Source organism: Rutidosis leptorrhynchoides, chromosome 2, assembly GCF_046630445.1.
Source record: "Rutidosis leptorrhynchoides isolate AG116_Rl617_1_P2 chromosome 2, CSIRO_AGI_Rlap_v1, whole genome shotgun sequence".
NCBI lineage: Eukaryota > Viridiplantae > Streptophyta > Magnoliopsida > Asterales > Asteraceae > Rutidosis > Rutidosis leptorrhynchoides.
In genome coordinates this window covers 603,348,832-603,370,110 of record NC_092334.1, presented here as the reverse complement: position 1 = coordinate 603,370,110, position 21,279 = coordinate 603,348,832, and the positions used below count along the sequence as shown (strand labels likewise).

General features: G+C 36.3%; 1 long non-coding RNA gene across 1 annotated transcript; it reads right to left on the bottom strand.

Moving 5' to 3' along the window:
* Positions 1 to 20,026: 20,026 nt before the first annotated feature.
* LOC139893417 (uncharacterized) lies at positions 20,027 to 20,882 on the bottom strand. The gene is made up of 3 exons (XR_011774526.1): positions 20,810 to 20,882; positions 20,587 to 20,698; positions 20,027 to 20,323 (listed from the first exon to the last, which is right to left on the bottom strand). It is a non-coding gene; the product is annotated as an uncharacterized lncRNA (long non-coding RNA).
* Between the last annotated feature and the right edge of the window lie 397 nt (positions 20,883 to 21,279).

The window sequence follows — 21,279 nt, the reverse complement described above, 5'->3', positions numbered from 1 at the left end:
TATCTTGTTTTGCTTAAGTCTTTTAACCTCACGATCCATTATTTCGACGGGTTCTTCGATGAATTGAAGTTTTTCGTTGATTTGGATTTCATCTAACGGAATAGTGAGATCTTCTTTAGCAAAACATTTCTTTAAATTCGAGACGTGGAAAGTGTTATGTACAGCCGCGAGTTGTTGAGGTAACTCTAGTCGGTAAGCTACTGGTCCGACACGATCAATAATCTTGAATGGTCCAATATACCTTGGATTTAATTTCCCTTGTTTACCAAATCGAACAACGCCTTTCCAAGGTGCAACTTTAAGCATGACCATCTCTCCAATTTCAAATTCTATATCTTTTCTTTTAATGTCAGCGTAGCTCTTTTGTCGACTTTGGGCGGTTTTCAACCGTTGTTGAATTTGGATGATCTTCTCCGTAGTTTCTTGTATAATCTCCGGACCCGTAATCTGTCTATCCCCCACTTCACTCCAACAAATTGGAGACCTGCACTTTCTACCATAAAGTGCTTCAAATGGCGCCATCTCAATGCTTGAATGGTAGCTGTTGTTGTAGGAAAATTCTGCTAATGGTAGATGTCGATCCCAACTGTTTCCGAAATCAATAACACATGCTCGTAGCATGTCTTCAAGCGTTTATATCGTCCTTTCGCTCTGCCCATCAGTTTGTGGATGATAGGCAGTACTCATGTCTAGACGAGTTCCTAATGCTTGCTGTAATGTCTGCCAGAATCTTGAAATAAATCTGCCATCCCTATCAGAGATAATAGAGATTGGTATTCCATGTCTGGAGACGACTTCCTTCAAATACAGTCGTGCTAACTTCTCCATCTTGTCATCTTCTCTTATTGGTAGGAAGTGTGCTGATTTGGTGAGACGATCAACTATTACCCAAATAGTATCAAAACCACTTGCAGTCCTTGGCAATTTAGTGATGAAATCCATGGTAATGTTTTCCCATTTCCATTCCGGGATTTCGGGTTGTTGAAGTAGACCTGATGGTTTCTGATGCTCAGCTTTGACCTTAGAACACGTCAAACATTCTCCTACGTATTTAGCAACATCGGCTTTCATACCCGGCCACCAAAAATGTTTCTTGAGATCCTTGTACATCTTCCCCGTTCCAGGATGTATTGAGTATCTGGTTTTATGAGCTTCTCTAAGTACCATTTCTCTCATATCTCCAAATTTTGGTACCCAAATCCTTTCAGCCCTATACCGGGTTCCGTCTTCCCGAATATTAAGATGCTTCTCCGATCCTTTGGGTATTTCATCCTTTAAATTTCCCTCTTTTAAAACTCCTTGTTGCGCCTCCTTTATTTGAGTAGTAATGTTATTATGAATCATTATATTCATAGATTTTACTCGAATGGGTTCTCTGTCCTTCCTGCTCAAGGCATCGACTACCACATTTGCCTTCCCCGGGTGGTAACGAATCTCAAAGTCGTAATCATTCAATAATTCAATCCACCTACGCTGCCTCATATTCAGTTGTTTCTGATTAAATATGTGTTGAAGACTTTTGTGGTCGGTATATATAATACTTTTGACCCCATATAAGTAGTGCCTCCAAGTCTTTAATGCAAAAACAACCGCGCCTAATTCCAAATCATGCGTCGTATAATTTTGTTCGTGAATCTTCAATTGTCTAGACGCATAAGCAATCACCTTCGTTCGTTGCATTAATACACAACCGAGACCTTGCTTTGATGCATCACAATAAATCACAAAATCATCATTCCCTTCAGGCAATGACAATATAGGTGCCGTAGTTAGCTTTTTCTTCAATAACTGAAACGCTTTCTCTTGTTCATCATTCCATTCAAATTTCTTCCCTTTATGCGTTAATGCAGTCAAGGGTTTTGCTATTCTGGAAAAGTCTTGGATGAACCTTCTGTAGTAACCAGCTAGTCCTAAAAACTGGCGTATGTGTTTCGGAGTTTTCGGGGTTTCCCACTTTTCAACAGTTTCTATCTTTGCCGGATCCACCTTAATACCTTCTTTGTTCACTATGTGACCGAGGAATTGAACTTCTTCCAACCAAAATGCACACTTTGAAAACTTAGCGTACAATTCTTCCTTCCTCAATACTTCTAACACCTTTCTCAAATGTTCACCGTGTTCTTGGTCATTCTTTGAGTAAATAAGTATGTCATCAATAAAAACAATGACAAACTTGTCAAGGTATGGTCCACACACTCGGTTCATAAGGTCCATGAACACAGCTGGTGCATTAGTTAAACCAAACGGCATGACCATAAACTCGTAATGACCGTAACGTGTTCTGAAAGCAGTCTTTGGAATATCATCTTCTTTCACCCGCATTTGATGATACCCGGAACATAAGTCAATCTTTGAATAAACAAACGAGCCTTGTAGTTGATCAAATAAGTCGTCGATTCTCGGTAGTGGGTAGCGGTTCTTGATGGTAAGTTTGTTCAACTCTCGGTAGTCGATACACAACCTGAATGTACCATCTTTCTTCTTGACAAACAAAATAGGAGCTCCCCACGGTGATGTGCTTGGTCGAATGAAACCACGCTCTAAATGTTCTTGTAATTGGCTTTGCAGTTCTTTCATCTCGCTGGGTGCGAGTCTGTAAGGAGCACGAGCTATTGGTGCAGCTCCTGGTACAAGATCTATTTGAAATTCAACGGATCGATGTGGGGGTAATCCGGGTAATTCTTTCGGAAATACATCGGGAAATTCTTTTGCAATGGGAACATCATTGATGCTCTTTTCTTCAGTTTGTACTTTCTCGACGTGTGCTAGAACAGCATAGCAACCTTTTCTTATTAGTTTTTGTGCCTTCAAATTACTAATAAGATGTAGCTTCGTGTTGCCCTTTTCTCCGTACACCATTAAGGGTTTTCCTTTTTCTCGTATAATGCGAATTGCATTTTTATAACAAACGATCTCCGCTTTCACTTCTTTCAACCAGTCCATACCGATTATCACATCAAAACTCCCTAACTCTACTGGTATCAAATCAATCTTAAATGTTTCGCTAACCAGTTTAATTTCTCGATTCCGACATATATTATCTGCTGAAATTAATTTACCATTTGCTAATTCGAGTAAAAATTTACTATCCAAAGGCATCAATGGACAACTTAATTTAGCACAAAAATCTCTACTCATATAGCTTCTATCCGCACCCGAATCAAATAAAACGTAAGCAGATTTATTGTCAATAAGAAACGTACCCGTAACAAGCTCCGGGTCTTCCTGTGCCTCTACCGCATTAATATTGAAAACTCTTCCACGGCCTTGTCCATTCGTGTTCTCCTGGTTCGGGCAATTTCTAATAATGTGGCCTGGTTTTCCACATTTATAACAAACTACATTGGCATAACTTGCTCCGACACTACTTGCTCCGCCATTACTCGTTCCGACACCATTTGTTCCTTTCGTTCTATTAACCCCTGGTCCGTAGACCTCACACTTCGCCGCGCTATGACCATTTCTTTTACACTTGTTGCAAAATTTGGTGCAGAACCCCGAGTGATTCTTTTCACACCTTTGGCATAGCTGCTTCTGATTGTTGTTGTTGTTGCGGTTATTATTGTTGTTGGGATGATTGTTGTAGTTGCTGTTGTTGTTGTTGTTGTTGTTGTTGGGCCATTTGTTGTAGTTGCGATTGATGTTGCGATTGTTGGGATAATTGTTGCGATTATTGTTGTAATTGCTGTTGTTGTTGTATTGGTGATTCTTATCACCGTTTTCCTCCCACTTTCTTTTGACTTGCTTCACATTGGCCTCTTCAGCAGTCTGTTCTTTAATTCTTTCTTCAATCTGGTTCACTAGTTTGTGAGCCATTCTACATGCCTGTTGTATGGAGGCGGGCTCGTGTGAACTTATATCTTCTTGGATTCTTTCCGGTAATCCTTTCACAAACGCGTCGATCTTCTCTTCCTCATCTTCGAATGCTCCCGGACACAATAGGCACAATTCTGTGAATCGTATTTCGTACGTGGTAATATCAAATCCTTGGGTTCGTAACCCTCTAAGTTCTATCTTGAGCTTATTGACCTCGGTTCTAGGACGGTACTTCTCGTTCATCAAGTGCTTAAATGCTGACCACGGTAGTGCGTACGCATCATCTTGTCCCACTTGCTCTAGATAGGTATTCCACCATGTTAACGCAGAACCTGTGAAGGTATGCGTAGCGTACTTCACTTTGTCCTCTTCAGTACACTTACTTATGGCAAACACCGATTCAACCTTCTCGGTCCACCGTTTCAATCCGATCGGTCCTTCGGTTCCATCAAATTCCAAAGGTTTGCAGGCAGTGAATTCTTTGTAGGTGCATCCTACACGATTTCATGTACTGCTAGATCCAAGGTTATTGTTGGTATGTAGCGCAGCCTGTACTGCGGCTATGTTTGAAGCTAGAAAAGTACGGAATTCCTTTTCATTCATATTCACGGTGTGTCGAGTAGTCGGTGCCATTTACTTCAAAATAGTTAAATGGAACAAGTTAATCATACAGAATATTAAGAGTAGTTAATAGTATTTCGTAGCATAATATGAACTCATTTATAAAAGCTTTTTCTTCATATTAGCGTTTTATAAGTTTAAATTCGGGTAGTACCTACCCGTTAAGTTCATACTTAGTAGCTAATATACAATTCAACTACTACAATTCTATATGAAAAACTGATTATAATAATATTTCGCGTTCAAACTTTTATACAATATTTTACAAACTTACAATACCGCTTATTTTACATAAAGCATGAAATATAGCACACAATAACTTTGATACAAGATAGTTGTGAAGACAATTCTAGCTAGTACACAAGTCGTTCAGCAAAGGCAATAAAGACACGTAATTCATACGTCCAGAAACAAGTCATGCATTCTGGTTTTACTAGGACTACTTCCCATCCTTGGTCTTGTGCAACATAACCATTATGGCCGTTGATAAGACAGCGTGTTGTAACGTCATCAAAGGGACGAGGGTTACGTAATGTCCAACAGTCCCGTAATAATCTAAAAACCTCATTTCTTACCCCAATTACCGACTCCGTCACTTGTGGAAACGTTTTGTTTAATAGTTGTAGCCCGATGTTCTTGTTCTCACTTTGGTGAGAAGCGAACATTACTAATCCGTAAGCATAACATGCTTCTTTATGTTGCATGTTAGCCGCTTTTTCTAAATCACGAAGTCTAATATTCGGATATATTGAGTCAAAATAATTTCTTAACCCGTTGCGTAAAATAGCATTTGGGTTCCCCGCAATATATGCATCAAAGTAAACACATCGTAACTTATGGGTTTCCCAATGTGATATCCCCCATCTTTCAAACGAAAGTCTCTTATAAACCAAGACATTCTTGGAACGTTCTTCGAATGTCTTACAAACTGATCTCGCCTTAAATAGTTGTGCCGAAGAATTCTGGCCGACTTTAGACAAGATTTCATCAATCATGTCTCCGGGTAGGTCTCTTAAAATATTGGGTTGTCTATCCATTTTGTGTTTTTAAACTGTAAAATGGACAAGAGTTAGATTCATAAAAAAATACTTATTAATACAAGCAATTTTTACATATATCATAAAGCATAAGAACACTATATTACATATATTACACCACACGAATACAACTATCTTATTCCGACTCGCTCGTTTCTTCTTCTTCGGTTTTGGTTCGTTTTGCCAAGTTTCTAGGGATATATGATGTTCCCCTAATACGAGCCGTCGTTGTCCACATTGGTTTAGAAAAACCTGGTGGTTTAGAGGTTCCCGGGTCATTGTTACAACTTAAGGACTTCGGGGGTTGACGATACATATAAAGTTCATCGGGGTTGGAATTAGATTTCTCTATTTTTATGCCCTTTCCCTTATTATTTTCTTTTGCCTTTTTAAATTCAGTTGGGGTAATTTCTATAACATCATCGGAATTCTCGTCGGAATCCGATTCATCGGAGAATTGGTAATCCTCCCAATATTTTGCTTCCTTGGCGGAAACACCATTGACCATAATTAACTTTGGTCGGTTGGTTGAGGATTTTCTTTTACTTAACCGTTTTATTATTTCCCCCACCGGTTCTATTTCTTCATCCGGTTCCGATTCTTCTTCCGGTTCCGATTCTTCTTCCGGTTCTGACTCTTCTTCCGGTTCCTCTTCGGGAACTTGTGAATCAGTACACAAATCATTCCAATTTACATTTGACTCTTCATTATTATTAGGTGAGTCAATGGGACTTGTTCTAGAGGTAGACATCGATCACATAATATCAAACACGTTAAGAGATTAATATATCACATAATATTCATATGTTAAAAATATATAGTTTCCAACAAAAATGTTAAGCAATCATTTTTAAAGAAAACACGGTCGAAGTCCAGACTCACTAATGCATCCTAACAAACTCGATAAGACACACTAATGCAAATTTTCTGGTTCTCTAAGACCAACGCTCGGATACCAACTGAAATGTCCCGTTCTTATTGATTAAAAACGTTCCATATTAATTGATTTCGTTGCGAGGTTTTGACCTCTATATGAGACGTTTTTCAAAGACTGCATTCATTTTTAAAACAAACCATAACCTTTATTTCATAAATAAAGGTTTAAAAAGCTTTACGTAGATTATCAAATAATGATAATCTAAAATATCCTGTTTACACACGACCATTACATAATGGTTTACAATACAAATATGTTACATCGAAATCAGTTTCTTGAATGCAGTTTTTACACAATATCATACAAACATGGACTCCAAATCTTGTCCTTATTTTAGTATGCAACAGCGGAAGCTCTTAATATTCACCTGAGAATAAACATGCTTTAAACGTCAACAAAAATGTTGGTGAGTTATAGGTTTAACCTATATATATCAAATCGTAACAATAGACCACAAGATTTCATATTTCAATACACATCCCATACATAGAGATAAAAATCATTCATATGGTGAACACCTGGTAACCGACAATAACAAGATGCATATATAAGAATATCCCCATCATTCCGGGACACCCTTCGGATATGATATAAATTTCGAAGTACTAAAGCATCCGGTACTTTGGATGGGGTTTGTTAGGCCCAATAGATCTATCTTTAGGATTCGCGTCAATTAGGGTGTCTGTTCCCTAATTCTTAGATTACCAGACTTAATAAAAAGGGGCATATTCGATTTCGATAATTCAACCATAGAATGTAGTTTCACGTACTTGTGTCTATTTTGTAAATCATTTATAAAACCTGCATGTATTCTCATCCCAAAAATATTAGATTTTAAAAGTGGGACTATAACTCACTTTCACAGATTTTTACTTCGTCGGGAAGTAAGACTTGGCCACTGTTGATTCACGAACCTATAACAATATATACATATATATTAAAGTATGTTCAAAATATATTTACAACACTTTTAATATATTTTGATGTTTTAAGTTTATTAAGTCAGCTGTCCTCGTTAGTAACCTATAACTAGTTGTCCACAGTTAGATGTACAGAAATAAATCGATAAATATTATCTTGAATCAATCCACGACCCAGTGTATACGTATCTCAGTATTGATCACAACTCAAACTATATATATTTTGGAATCAACCTCAACCCTGTATAGCTAACTCCAACATTCACATATAGAGTGTCTATGGTTGTTCCGAAATATATATAGATGTGTCGACATGATAGGTCGAAACATTGTATACGTGTCTATGGTATCTCAAGATTACATAATATACAATACAAGTTGATTAAGTTATGGTTGGAATAGATTTGTTACCAATTTTCACGTAGCTAAAATGAGAAAAATTATCCAATCTTGTTTTACCCATAACTTCTTCATTTTAAATCCGTTTTGAGTGAATCAAATTGCTATGGTTTCATATTGAACTCTATTTTATGAATCTAAACAGAAAAAGTATAGGTTTATAGTCAGAAAAATAAGTTACAAGTCGTTTTTGTAAAGGTAGTCATTTCAGTCGAAAGAACGACGTCTAGATGACCATTTTAGAAAACATACTTCCACTTTGAGTTTAACCATAATTTTTGGATATAGTTTCATGTTCATAATAAAAATCATTTTCTCAGAATAACAACTTTTAAATCAAAGTTTATCATAGTTTTTAATTAACTAACCCAAAACAGCCCGCGGTGTTACTACGACGGCGTAAATCCGGTTTTACGGTGTTTTTTGTGTTCCCAGGTTTTAAATCATTAAGTTAGCATATCATATAGATATAGAACATGTGTTTAGTTGATTTTAAAAGTCAAGTTAGAAGGATTAACTTTTGTTTGCGAACAAGTTTAGAATTAACTAAACTATGTTCTAGTGATTACAAGTTTAAACCTTCGAATAAGATAGCTTTATATGTATGAATCGAATGATGTTATGAACATCATTACTACCTTAATTTCCTTGGATAAACCTACTGGAAAAGAGAAAAATGGATCTAGCTTCAATGGATCCTTGGATGGCTCGAAGTTCTTGAAGCAGAATCATGACACGAAAACAAGTTCAAGTAAGATCATCACTTGAAATAAGATTGTTATAGTTATAGAAATTGAACCAAAGTTTGAATATGATTATTACCTTGTATTAGAATGATAACCTACTGTAAGAAACAAAGATTTCTTGAGGTTGGATGATCACCTTACAAGATTGGAAGTGAGCTAGCAAACTTGAAAGTATTCTTGATTTTATGAAACTAGAACTTTTGGAATTTATGAAGAACACTTAGAACTTGAAGATAGAACTTGAGAGAGATCAATTAGATAAAGAAAATTGAAGAATGAAAGTGTTTGTAGGTGTTTTTGGTCGTTGGTGTATGGATTAGATATAAAGGATATGTAATTTTGTTTTCATGTAAATAAGTCATGAATGATTACTCATATTTTTGTAATTTTATGAGATATTTCATGCTAGTTGCCAAATGATGGTTCCCACATGTGTTAGGTGACTCACATGGGCTGCTAAGAGCTGATCATTGGAGTGTATATACCAATAGTACATACATCTAAAAGCTGTGTATTGTACGAGTACGAATACGGGTGCATAAGAGTAGAATTGTTGATGAAACTGAACGAGGATGTAATTGTAAGCATTTTTGTTAAGTAGAAGTATTTTGATAAGTGTATTGAAGTCTTTCAAAAGTGTATAAATACATATTAAAACACTACATGTATATACATTTTAACTGAGTCGTTAAGTCATCGTTAGTCGTTACATGTAAGTGTTGTTTTGAAACCTTTAGGTTAACGATCTTGTTAAATGCTGTTAACCCAATGTTTATAATATCAAATGAGATTTTAAATTATTATATTATCATGATATTATCATGTATGAATATCTCTTAATATGATATATATACATTAAATGTCTTTACAACGATAATCGTTACATATATGTCTCGTTTAAAAATCATTAAGTTAGTAGTCTTGTTTTTACATATGTAGTTCATTGTTAATATACTTTATGATATGTTTTCTTATCATAGTATCATGTTAACTATATATATATATCCATATATATGTCATCATATAGTTTTTACAAGTTTTAACGTTCGTGAATCACCGATCAACTTGGGTGGTCAATTGTCTATATGAAACATATTTCAATTAATCAAGTCTTAACAAGTTTGATTGCTTAACATGTTGGAAATATTTAATCATGTAAATATCAATCTCAATTAATATATATAAACATGGAAAAGTTCGGGTCACTACAATATAGTCCCATTTTTAAACTCTAAAAATATTTTGGGATGAGAATACATGCATTTTATGTTTTATGCCATGGACACAAGTACTTAAAATATATTCTACGTTGAGTTGTACCACATATCTTCCCTAATAGCTTGGTAACTAATATTTACATGTTGTAAGAACATGTAAGCGCGAATCCTATTGATAGATCTATCGGGTTTGACAACCCCAACCGGGCTAGTCGTTCTAGTATCGTAAACGGTTGCATAGTACTTCGTTTTTACTAGACTTGGTACAGTGTAGGGAGATTTCATAATAAAGGGAATATGCTACATTAATGGTTAAGTATGGTTACCGAAGCGCTCAATAACTTATAGAATACTTTTATACACTTGCGAGTGTACATATATTTATAACTATGAAATCTTGTGGTCTATATTTATATCGATGCTAAACCTATATATCTCACCAACCTTTATGTTGACTGTTTAAGCATGTTTATTCTCAGGTCCTTAAAAAAGTCTTCCGCTGTTGCATTATCTGAGCAAGCTGTGCATGGAGTCTCATGTTTTTGTTTAAATGAAGTGTTGCATTCAATAAAACCTTCGTCATGTATTATATTCAACTTTTATGTCACGTGTGTAGTATTTGGAAACCGATGTATTATGGGGATTATTTCTTAAATAATCGCCCACTTGTTTAAAACATGCATTATGTATAATAATGGTGTGCATTTTATGAAACGAATGCAATAATTTCTAAAACGTATCATATAGAGGTCAAATACCTCGCTATGGGACCAATGAATAACGTACTGCGTTTATAGTGATATGAACGGGTCATTTCAGTGTATATACAAATCAATGGTTCTATTGATGTAATTGCTACAACTATTAAATTTATCTACTATCAATTTAGCTCTTTCACAAAAAGATTTGCTATTCCGAGTAGCTGTTTGTATAGGTAATTTACTTTAGTGCATTTTGGCTATCTTTATCCTTTGTGTATTGCTCTTTTAGCCCACTACGTATGTAATATCTTTGATACTAATAAACTATAGTATATGTAATATCTTTGATACTGCTCAGATTTTGCCGGTAGCTTCTATACTATATGTTACAAATATAACAAAAGACGTTAAATTGAGTACTTAATGTATAACACATACAATATGTACGCATAATAACGTATTAATATATCAAGTTTTTAAGCCACCATGCAACCCACAACAGTACTTACGAAAATGACCGTATAATATCGTTATTTCATATACATTTGCAAAAAATACCAGATAATGTTTTTGGATGAGTACCGTGCAACGCATGAGCTCATAAATCTAGTACAACACAAATACGTAACACCTTCAATTCTTCTTAAATATAAAAACAAGTTAACCCTTTTAAATCCATGAATTGTAAAATCTTCGTGAATCTCACGCCCTTTATTTCTGTTATATTTAATAATTTTTTTTATTTGATTTCTTCTTCCCCAATACAATGATGAACCCTAATTGAAGTCCTGCACTTTGTCTTTTGTAACAGAGAAACCCTAAACCTTTGAATCAAAAGAAATTAGTTGAAATTTGGGCAGCATAACAGTACTTCTAATCGATATGGTAAAGTATACCCTCGGTTGACGGTCTCAAGATTTGGGTCGATGGTGTTTAAGTTTTGAATCGATGGTCACTCAAAAGGTCGATGGAATAAGGACTATCGGACGATGGAATAAAGACTATCGGACGATGGTGTTCTTGTGTGTATAAAGATTCTGGTGGTGGTCCTATGGCGGTTTATGGTGGCTCAACAATGTCAGAGATCAGAAATTACTCAAATTATAGGTAAACAGTCAATTTTAATCCCTATTTATTGCTAGATACTCGATTAGTACATATCAATCACAAACAAGCACATAAACATCATGAAATTTCATTTTTGATGAATTGCTGGCCAAAAACTTTTCGAACAAAAAATCTCAGATCAAGTAATGAATAAATCGAATTAAGGCATGTAATTACGAACGCGCAAACATATATTGATGCTAAAACTTCCTACAGTTACAGATTTGATTCACATCACAAGCACTTAATCATAAAATCAAATTTCCATTAGAATATGCACAAAACTGAGCAAAAATGCAATTTCAATCAGTTTTAGTATGAATTCAGTTCTAGATCGACGAAGATGAGCTTCTTATGCTCTAATACCAAATGTATTTCACTGAAACAAGATCTAATTCGTGCTAATTGTGTGGTTGAATGTATATAGCAGTAGCAGTATGTGTGTATCTATCGATATATGTATATGCAGTGTAATATGTATCTATATGAACATGTAAAACAGAATGATGATGATGATTAAAACAATAGTAAACACAATTAAGCAATTCATGTTCATATCACAATTATGTAATATTAAGGATACACAAGTAGAGAGAAAATGTAACTAAGTGTTTTCCAAAGTGAAGTTGAAAATGAACAAGTGAGAGGTGAATGACTAGCACTAGTTTAATGACTAAGCTAGGTGAACTATTTATACTCTAGGTGCTAATAAACTAATTACATGAAAAATGCACAAATTACATCTACACATTTTTTATTTAAAAAGTACAATGTATACACATCAAATTAAACTTATGTGCTGTTTGTTTTTTAAGATGTTTTTATCTGAATATCTGCGAACCATGTCTGTAGAAAAGATGTGGTCTGAAGGTCTGTAGACTATTGTTGATACGATTTTCCGTGTAGCGGCTGTAAGGTACCAGTACAAGACAATAGCTGCCTAGCGTGTAGCGTGTAATGTTGATTGATGTTTGCTCTCGAGAAATAATCTCTGCAGACCCGAAACACGGATGAGAGATCCGTGGGGTGGCTTCAATCAATCTGGGGATCAATCAGTAATTGATCCGTTTAGCGTATTGCTGCTAAGCGGCTAATGTGCGTTTAGAGTGAGAAAGAACTGTGTGAGAGAGAAAGTGTACTTCTCTCTGACTGAAGTTCAGATTGTGAAATATGGTGACCCAGGGGGTCAATTTATAGGCGTAGAATGTCCGAAATTCTCGAGATACACATGTCAATCGCTGATTAATTCTGTTATGCGAAGTATCCGAAAGATCGGTGGCGTGTGCTGACGTGGCTGCGTGCCGTTCACGCACTGAGTAAAAGGGCTTAATCATTGAAGCTGCATGCAGGGCTTACGCATGACACTGGGCGGCAAATACTGAAAACCGCTAAATTTTGTTATCTTTTGTGCTCTTTGATCCATTTTTCTATATAAAAATGGTGTTTTTATGCGTGTATCCCCTAGGATAGACCATTAAGTCCCCCCCAGTTTAATGACTTTATTTAATGTCTTTATTATTGTAAAAAATAAAGTCATTAAACTAAAAATAAAAGATGCATTTTTTCTCGAAGACACAAAACTATTATAGCCGTCTGTTTTTCTGTGCTGATGTCATGTTTCCAATTATGAATTTGCCCCCAAAAATCTTTTTGATTTATTTTTGAATTTTAAATTGTTGCCCAATTAATCTGGTTCATACACTTGGCTCAATCTCATCCTTTCATCATCCATTTATTTGACTATAAATAACCCATTCCCCTTTCCTTTTTCCTTTTCCGAAAACTGACTATTTGCTTTGAAGATATCTACAATTACTCATTTTAGTGATTTGATTCGTGCAAGGTCAGTTATTGTTCATCTTTCTTCTCTGTTTGTATTTCTTTTATTTTGTGCACTACCATGGCCGAATCCAACATCACTTCTTCCTAAAGAGACAATCGTGATGTGAGTACTATTCCCTCCAGTATCACCGAGGCTGAAATAGACCAGTTATGCAGAGAGCACAGAAACCTTAGATTACTAAACCTTATGATTTCTTCTTCTAGCAATAGGGCCAATAACCCTCCTGAGAAGATGATTACCCTCTATAAACTTCAATTAACTGTAGGAAATCTCCGTATTCCTCTTTCTTCCTTTCTTCAAAAAATTCTTGCCCATTATGGAATAAGTCTTAGTCAAATTCATCCTCTAGGGTTACAAAAAATTATACTTTTTGAAATGTACTGTAATGCCATAGAAGAATAACCAAATGTAAATATTTTTCATGAATTGTTTAGAAATCGATTAGTTAGCAAGTGTTGGTATACTTTTGACTGCAAGCCAAATAAGGCTTTTACTGGGGTGAAGGAATCTTCTTTGAAAAATTGTAAAGAACCCTACTTTTTTGTTAATGAAAGGGTCATTAATGATGCTTGGGCCAATGTTCGGAAGTGGAGGAAGAAAAAAATAGGAGTGAGTAAGTCGATCACTTTATCTGAGGATGAGGAGGTGACGGTTGAAGATTGGAAAGCACTGGAGCTTCCACAAAGGTCATATAGTGAGTATGAAGCCATCTTGGTTCTCTGCGGAATGAGTGGCAACTGGCGTATTGGATATGCACATGTGCTGCGCTGGGAAGGCCGTGGTAGGAACCTTTATTAATATATTCTGTCTAGATTGTGTTATTATGAGTTATATGTATTCTCATATATTTTCGCTGCCTGTTTGTATGTTATTTGTTGCAGAAGGAGAGATGCAGGTTTACAGAACCTCTAAGAAAACCAACTTGGATACCCTTGTTATTTCTGAACGACCAAAAACTTCTGCTGAAATTGAAACTGATATAACAAAGGATGCCGAATTTAAACAACAGTTAAAGAGCCCATAGCGGCCTGCTGAGGGTGAAGATGGTGGTGTTGCTCAGCCATCTTCTGATGTCGAGATTATTGAGACTACTCCCCGTCCGCCCAGCGCAAAGAAGTCTGCTAGGCGCTAAAAACGTGAAGGGAAGCGCCCAATGAGTGAGGTTACTGAGAAGCCAAAGAAGAGAAGTATACTGCATAAATATGTGTTTTTATAATGTTTACAATGCACTTTTGATGTTATTTTGTATAATCATTTATCTTTGTACATCATAGGGATGATTCTTCAAAAGGAGCAGGATGATGAAACCACTGATGGTGGTAATACTACTGAATTTGCTGAGGTAGAAGAAGATGATAATGATGATGACAATGATGAAGAAACTGATGATGATACTTTTGAAACCCCGCCTTTCAATAATCTACGTACCCCTAAAGGAACTGACACAACACAATCTTCAACATCCACCCAACTACCATCCGTGCCGCTAGCCGGTATGCAAACTTTTCTTGACGATCCTGTCAATAAATCTGACATCTTTGTTGAGTTTCTTAAGGTAATCTTTATAAAATTTATAGTCCAGCTCCACTACTTCACTGCTAATTGTTTTCTTATTATAACTATATGTATCCAATTCAGGCAAACACAATTACTGATATGTCTTCCTCTCTGTCTACCATGACTTATAAACAAAGTTGCCAATCCACTGCTGTAGCTTTGGTACTTCTGAATCAACATGTGATCCATGATCTTAAGATGCAAAAGGCCCAAGAAACTATTGTTGCTAACGCTCTGCATAATGCTACTAGGGTAAAGAGGCTTGAAATCAACCTGCAAGATGCCAATTTGAAATTGAAAACTGCAGTGGATGTGGCACAGAAAAAAGATGAGATGATGCAGATTGTTGAGGCAAAATGTGTTTCAGAGAGGGTTGAAAAAGAAAAACTAATAGATGAGAAAGAAACTCTGTTGAAGGAGAATGAAGAGCTGAATAAAATGCTTGAGGTTAAGAAGCGTGTTGCTGAAGAAAACACTATTGCTGCTGCTACCTTTAAAAAGAATTTTATTGATTTGAAAGTTGTTATTCCTGCCCTCGTGCAGAGGGTTTTAAGTTCTGGACTTGGTGGCAAACTTTTCACAAGTATTTGGTAGCTTCTGCTGAAAAAGATATTTCTGATACTATTGAAGAAATTGTCAATGTTCTCTTAAACAAACCTGATCCATTACCTACCGTAATATCAAAACATATCAAGGCTGATGCTGAGGCTACATTGCAGGTTGCAATGGGTGAATTTTCTTCTTTAAAAATTGTCTCTGTTGAAGAAGTGTGTAGAAAAGAGGATTCATCTGTGAAGGATATCTTAGAGGTTCCCATTTGAAAATACATTGCATTTTGTCTGTAATAACATTATGTAACTTGCGTGTTTATCATACTTATACACTCTGCTATTACGTTTGACATTGCCATGCTTTTTGCTTTTCATGTTTTTGTTGTTGTATAAGCATCTAACCATTGCTAGCTATAGAAAGCTTAAATATCATATGCCATATTATACAAAATGATTTTTGCCTTAAACTGATTTTTGAAATGGCATATGTACTGACCTGTCATCCGTTATCCGCTGTCCGCCAAAGGCATTGTATGATATATTAAAACTGAGATTTACTGTTATTTGTATGGTATGACTTATATAATTTCTTAAAATTATATGTTTGCTTCTTATCAAGTTAGCAGCAAAACGTGTGCTTTTGTTATATCAATTCACTATCCGTCTCCGTTTTGCATGAGGGCGTTTGTTTTGTAAAGAAGTATTGAAAACTTGTAATCAATTTCTGAAGCAAATTATGAATCAATCATAGTGCTTTTATGTGAATAACTTATCATAAAAAATGATATATCTGTTTAAAGGTATTCTGTTTGAAGAATGAGTGGTGTTCCGTTTACCGTGTTGCGCTTATGTTTTTTGCGGCTTACAAAATACACTTGTATTTTATGCTAATCTTTTCTGCTTTCAGTATAAAAATGGATTTATGCATTTGTGATAAATCATTCTGCATATCATAAATCATGACATTAAGAGATCTTTATTTTTGCCTCGGTGCCCTCTAGCGAAGTAAACACTTACGGTAGCCGATCCCGTGTGTCTATAATGTTGACACAAGAGCCTCTACCATCGGGGGCATAAAAATGTCTTGCCTTATGTGGGTAGATATGAATGCTATGTTCTACATTCGTAACGCGTAACGTTTTGCGTGAGGAAAAATAAAACTTTATTGATATTTCTTTGTCGCACATACACCATTTTGTGCAACATCTTCGCATGGGTGATCAATCCCAATCAGAAAATTACAAAAATTGTATTGTGCTTTGTCTGAACTGAGGAAAATTAAAAAACATGGTGAATAAACTGTTCTGCACGATTCATGTTAACATAATGTTCTCCGTGCAGCGTCTTGCGTCTTGTCTTTAAGGATCCCACTTTTTAGGCTGTTTGAAATACCCATTCACGTCATTTCTGATAAACAACTGTCTCGACGGTCCTCCTCTAACAAAATTCCCTTGAGCTTCATAAACAACTGATCTCTCCCTTGCCGGTCCAACGTATTCAGAGCGTATCACTGCCACACCATTTGGTGTTGGAAATCGCAATTCTGCATGCGGTGTAGAAGTAATTGCTCCAAATTTGCGAAGAGCTCGTCTTCCAAACAAAGCATTGAATCTTGATTTGCCATCAAGAACTGTGAAGTCCACGATTTCTGTGTGGACTAGAGGGTGTGCTCCCAATGTTACATCCAGTTTCACCTTACCAACTGCCCTCATCGATTCTCCCGTAATGCCAGCAATTTTCAAGTTCGTGTAGCGAAGCCTATCCTTCACGCTGAACAGATAATCTCTGAAACAATGTAAATATAAAATATTTTCTTCACTACCTGTATCAGTGTAGATCCTGGTAATGCTCTTATTCGCAATTACAGCTGAAATGACCACAGGCTCTTCCGTTTTGCGCTCTCCGTCTGTTTCGTACTCCTCTACTTCATTCCATATAACCTCGATGTGCATTTCAGGGGTTGGATCTCTTTCATCTTTTCTTTCTTCTCTTTTGTTCCAATCACGCCGTCCACCGTGACGTACCTTTCCTTGCCAAGCAAAATGCTTGTTTGGATCATTCCTCCTGTACTGTTTTCCAGGTAACAGATGGTTTAACTCTCCGGCTTTAATCTTTGCAATGATTTCCCTCATCAATGACTTACAGTTGTCAGTATCATGCCCATATGCCTCGTGAAAATCACACCATTTATCACTCTGTGGTCCCTGACGCTCTTCCATTGGTGGTGGAGGGTGAAAGGTTTCCTTAACAGGTTCAGTGAACAAAATCTCCTTTGGAGTTTTTGTTAAAGCCATGATGAGTGGATGTCTGTCTAGTGATTTTCGCTGATGGTAATTGTCATTCGGATGATTATTCCCCCTCCAACCATGTTGCTGCTTCTGGTAATTGTTCTCATATCCACGCTGTCGCTGATAATTGTCATTCCTGTTCCGTTCTCCGCCTTGCTGTCTTAAATTTCTTTGATAATTATCAACTCTTGGATATCCCATCTCACCTGCCCGTAAATACTTCTGTGCAACCAAAAATGCTTGATGTAACGCCTTTGGGACATCATTTCGCAACGCATGAATTAATCTTGCAAAACATCGCTGATCAAGACAAAATATAAACCCGGAAACAAGCTGAGATTCTAGTATGTCTGGTATCTTTTGACACTCAATGGTATAACGTTTCATGAAATCATTCAGTGACTCATTCTAGTGCATTGTTATTTCATGTGCATCAAGATGTGACAACGTACAGCTTCTCAATCTTTGATATTGCATCACAAACTTTGCCCTTAAATCAAGGAAACTGGAAATACTCCTTGGTAACAAACTAGCAAACCATTCTCTCGCCATTTTCTGCATCACCATTGAAAACATATGGCACGTAGTTTCATCTTCCCAATGATGCAATCTCATAACGCCTTCAAACATAGTAAGAAAGTCTTCTGGGTCAGTTGTTCCATCATAAACACCGATAGATGAAATTCCCAAGTTTCTTGGTAATGGATATTCTGCGATTCGAGGGATAAAACACTGGGTTGACTCTGCCATTGCAGGTAGCTTGATAGCTTCATCTCCTGTAATCAAAGCAAACAAATTGTCTACAGCCGTTGCACGGATGGCGGGCTGTGCTAACTTCTGCTTGTATCTTGATGGTGCCGTCTTGGTCAAAATCCCATCCAATAACTTTCCTGCCATCTCTTCAGTCATAAAGAAATGCTCTTCTTCTTCCCCAGAGTCCCAATCATCTTCCACAAAACCTTCATCATTGCGTTCTCGCTCAGCATCATCAACTAAAGTATTCAACTGATTGAATAGCTTGAACAATTGTGATTTTGAAATTGACTTTCCTTTGTTGTTGTGCTTAGCATTCACATCAGTTGTTCTCTTAAAAGAAACATTGTGTGTTCCTCGCCTGGCCTTCCACATTCTGCCACTGGAACTTTCCATCAATGGTTTCTTCAATCGCGGTATGGCTTCATGCACAATCTCTTCTGTTGCACCAGTATTGGGTTGATCTTCTTCGATTGAAGTTTCTTCAAGAGTTAGCTGATCCACTGGTATATTCTCAATGATTTTTTCATTAATTGGTTCTAGTGTTGCTTTTGCTGAGGTTGTTTCAGTTGCCTTCATGCTCTTGGTGTTTTTGCTGGTCTTTGAGACGGATGGCGCTATTTGTTGGTACGATTTTTCGTGTAGCGGCTGTAAGGTACCAGTACAAGACAATAGCTGCCTAGCGTGTAGCGTGTAATGTTGATTGATGTTTGCTCTCGAGAAATAATCTCTGTAAACCCGGAACACGGATGAGAGATCCGTGGGGTGGCCTCAATCAATCTGGGGATCAATCAGTAATTGATCCGTTTAGAGTATTGCTGCTAAGCGGCTAATGTGCGTTTAGAGTGAGAAAGAACTGTGTGAGAGAGAAAGTGTACTTCTCTCGGACTGAAGTTCAGATTGTGGAATGTGGTGACCCAGAGGGTCTATCTATAGGCGTAGAATGTCCGAAATTCTCGGGATACACGTGTCAATCGCTGATTAATTCTGTTATGCGAAGTATCCGGAAGGTCGGTGGCGTGTGCTGACGTGGCTGCGTGCCGTTCACGCGCTGAGTAAAGGGCTTAAGCATTGAAGCTGCCTGCATGGCTTACGCATGACGCTGGGCGGCCTGCTGTACGCTGAGCGGCAAATACTGAAAACCGCTAAATTTTGTTATCTTTTGTGCTCTTTGATCCATTTTTCTGTATAAAAATGGTGTTTTTATGTGTGTATCCCCTAGGATACATCATTAACTATCAATTGAAAACTGTTTGTTTTTATGTCTGCCAAATACGATTTAAAATCCTAAATTATTATAATTTTCAGTTTTTATCTAAAAAAAATGAAATTTGTGAAATAAAAAAATAATAAGATAATAATAATAATGTGTTATTATTAACATATGCTAGAATTGAAATGGCTCGCGCGTTGGTGCGAGTACATTTTGAATGACTAATTTTAAAGTTGATTACTCGTGGTTACAAAAGATCCCAAGACATTAGTAACACATTTTTACATACAACATTCAACTGAGCAATAATTTCACTACATAAACTCATTGACTTTCTAATCATTATTCCTAAATTTTATTATTATACAGTAGACCAAGGTAGCAAGTCAAATCTTTTGACAACCACATGAACTTCCTAAAAACACAGTAAAAATAATTTAGTACCTTAGTCGTTTGCGTCCTTTGTAATCTGCAGTGCCTTTTAAAGTTCATCCACTTTAGCGAGAACCTACAATTATACTTATCAGCACCCTCTTTTATTTTTTCTGCTGCTTTCTCTTTACATTCTACTTCTTTCATGAGGCTCTTAATCAAATCCATGTTCAAATCTATATTTCCTGCAAAGAAAACTCAGTAATTAGAACTTAATTAGAACTGCCACATAAATCAATCAAGTACTGTTAACTTATTCTACAAAATTCATATAGACAGAAATTTAAACAGCCTTTTTACCACCAAACACATTTTAAGACGGCCATGTGTATTTACATCACAAAAACATTGTTATATTCAGACTGCTTTATGTAATTTTATAAATACTTTGCCTAAGCTAAACCACAAAAATTTCAAGACATGAAATCTTTTTGGTATTTCCAATTACCTGAACCATATTTGGACAATAATAAGAACATGTATTGTCTTTCATATTGGTTAATGGCAAAATATAATGAATTTCAGAGAATTAGAAAGAGCAGGTCTATCAACAAGTTCAGCTGCAAGAAAAACAGAAAACAACAACATTTATATATTTTATAGCTAATTCACTTGGGACATTTGACCTTTAAGCAGTTTAGTAATACGTAATATAAAGAGTAGAATCTGACCTCCTTATTCTTTGACTCGGTTAAACAGGATTCCAAAAATCTATGATAATTTTTATAGCCACATATAAGAGCCGGACCTCTTGGACCCACCTGTGCTTTTGAACGACCTATTAACATATTATAAGATAAAGTTAGACGAAGTAGATAATGAAAGATATAATGAGGTAGCATGAAACACCTACCTTTAAAGCAGTTTTCGTAACCATTGGATGTGAGATCGCAGTGTGTTCCGAATTTACGAAGTATACAACAACATGAGTAGTTAAAACAGGATGATGAAATGTGAAATCAGACTCAAAAGAACATACCTTTGGCATTTGGATGTACTCCGAACGCCAATAGTTAATCTATAAAATCAGCATGTGTACGTACACGTACACGTACACGTACACGTACACGTAGTGTAGGTGTAAGGTGTACGGTGTACGGTGTACGTGTACGTGTATGTGTGTATATATATATATATATAT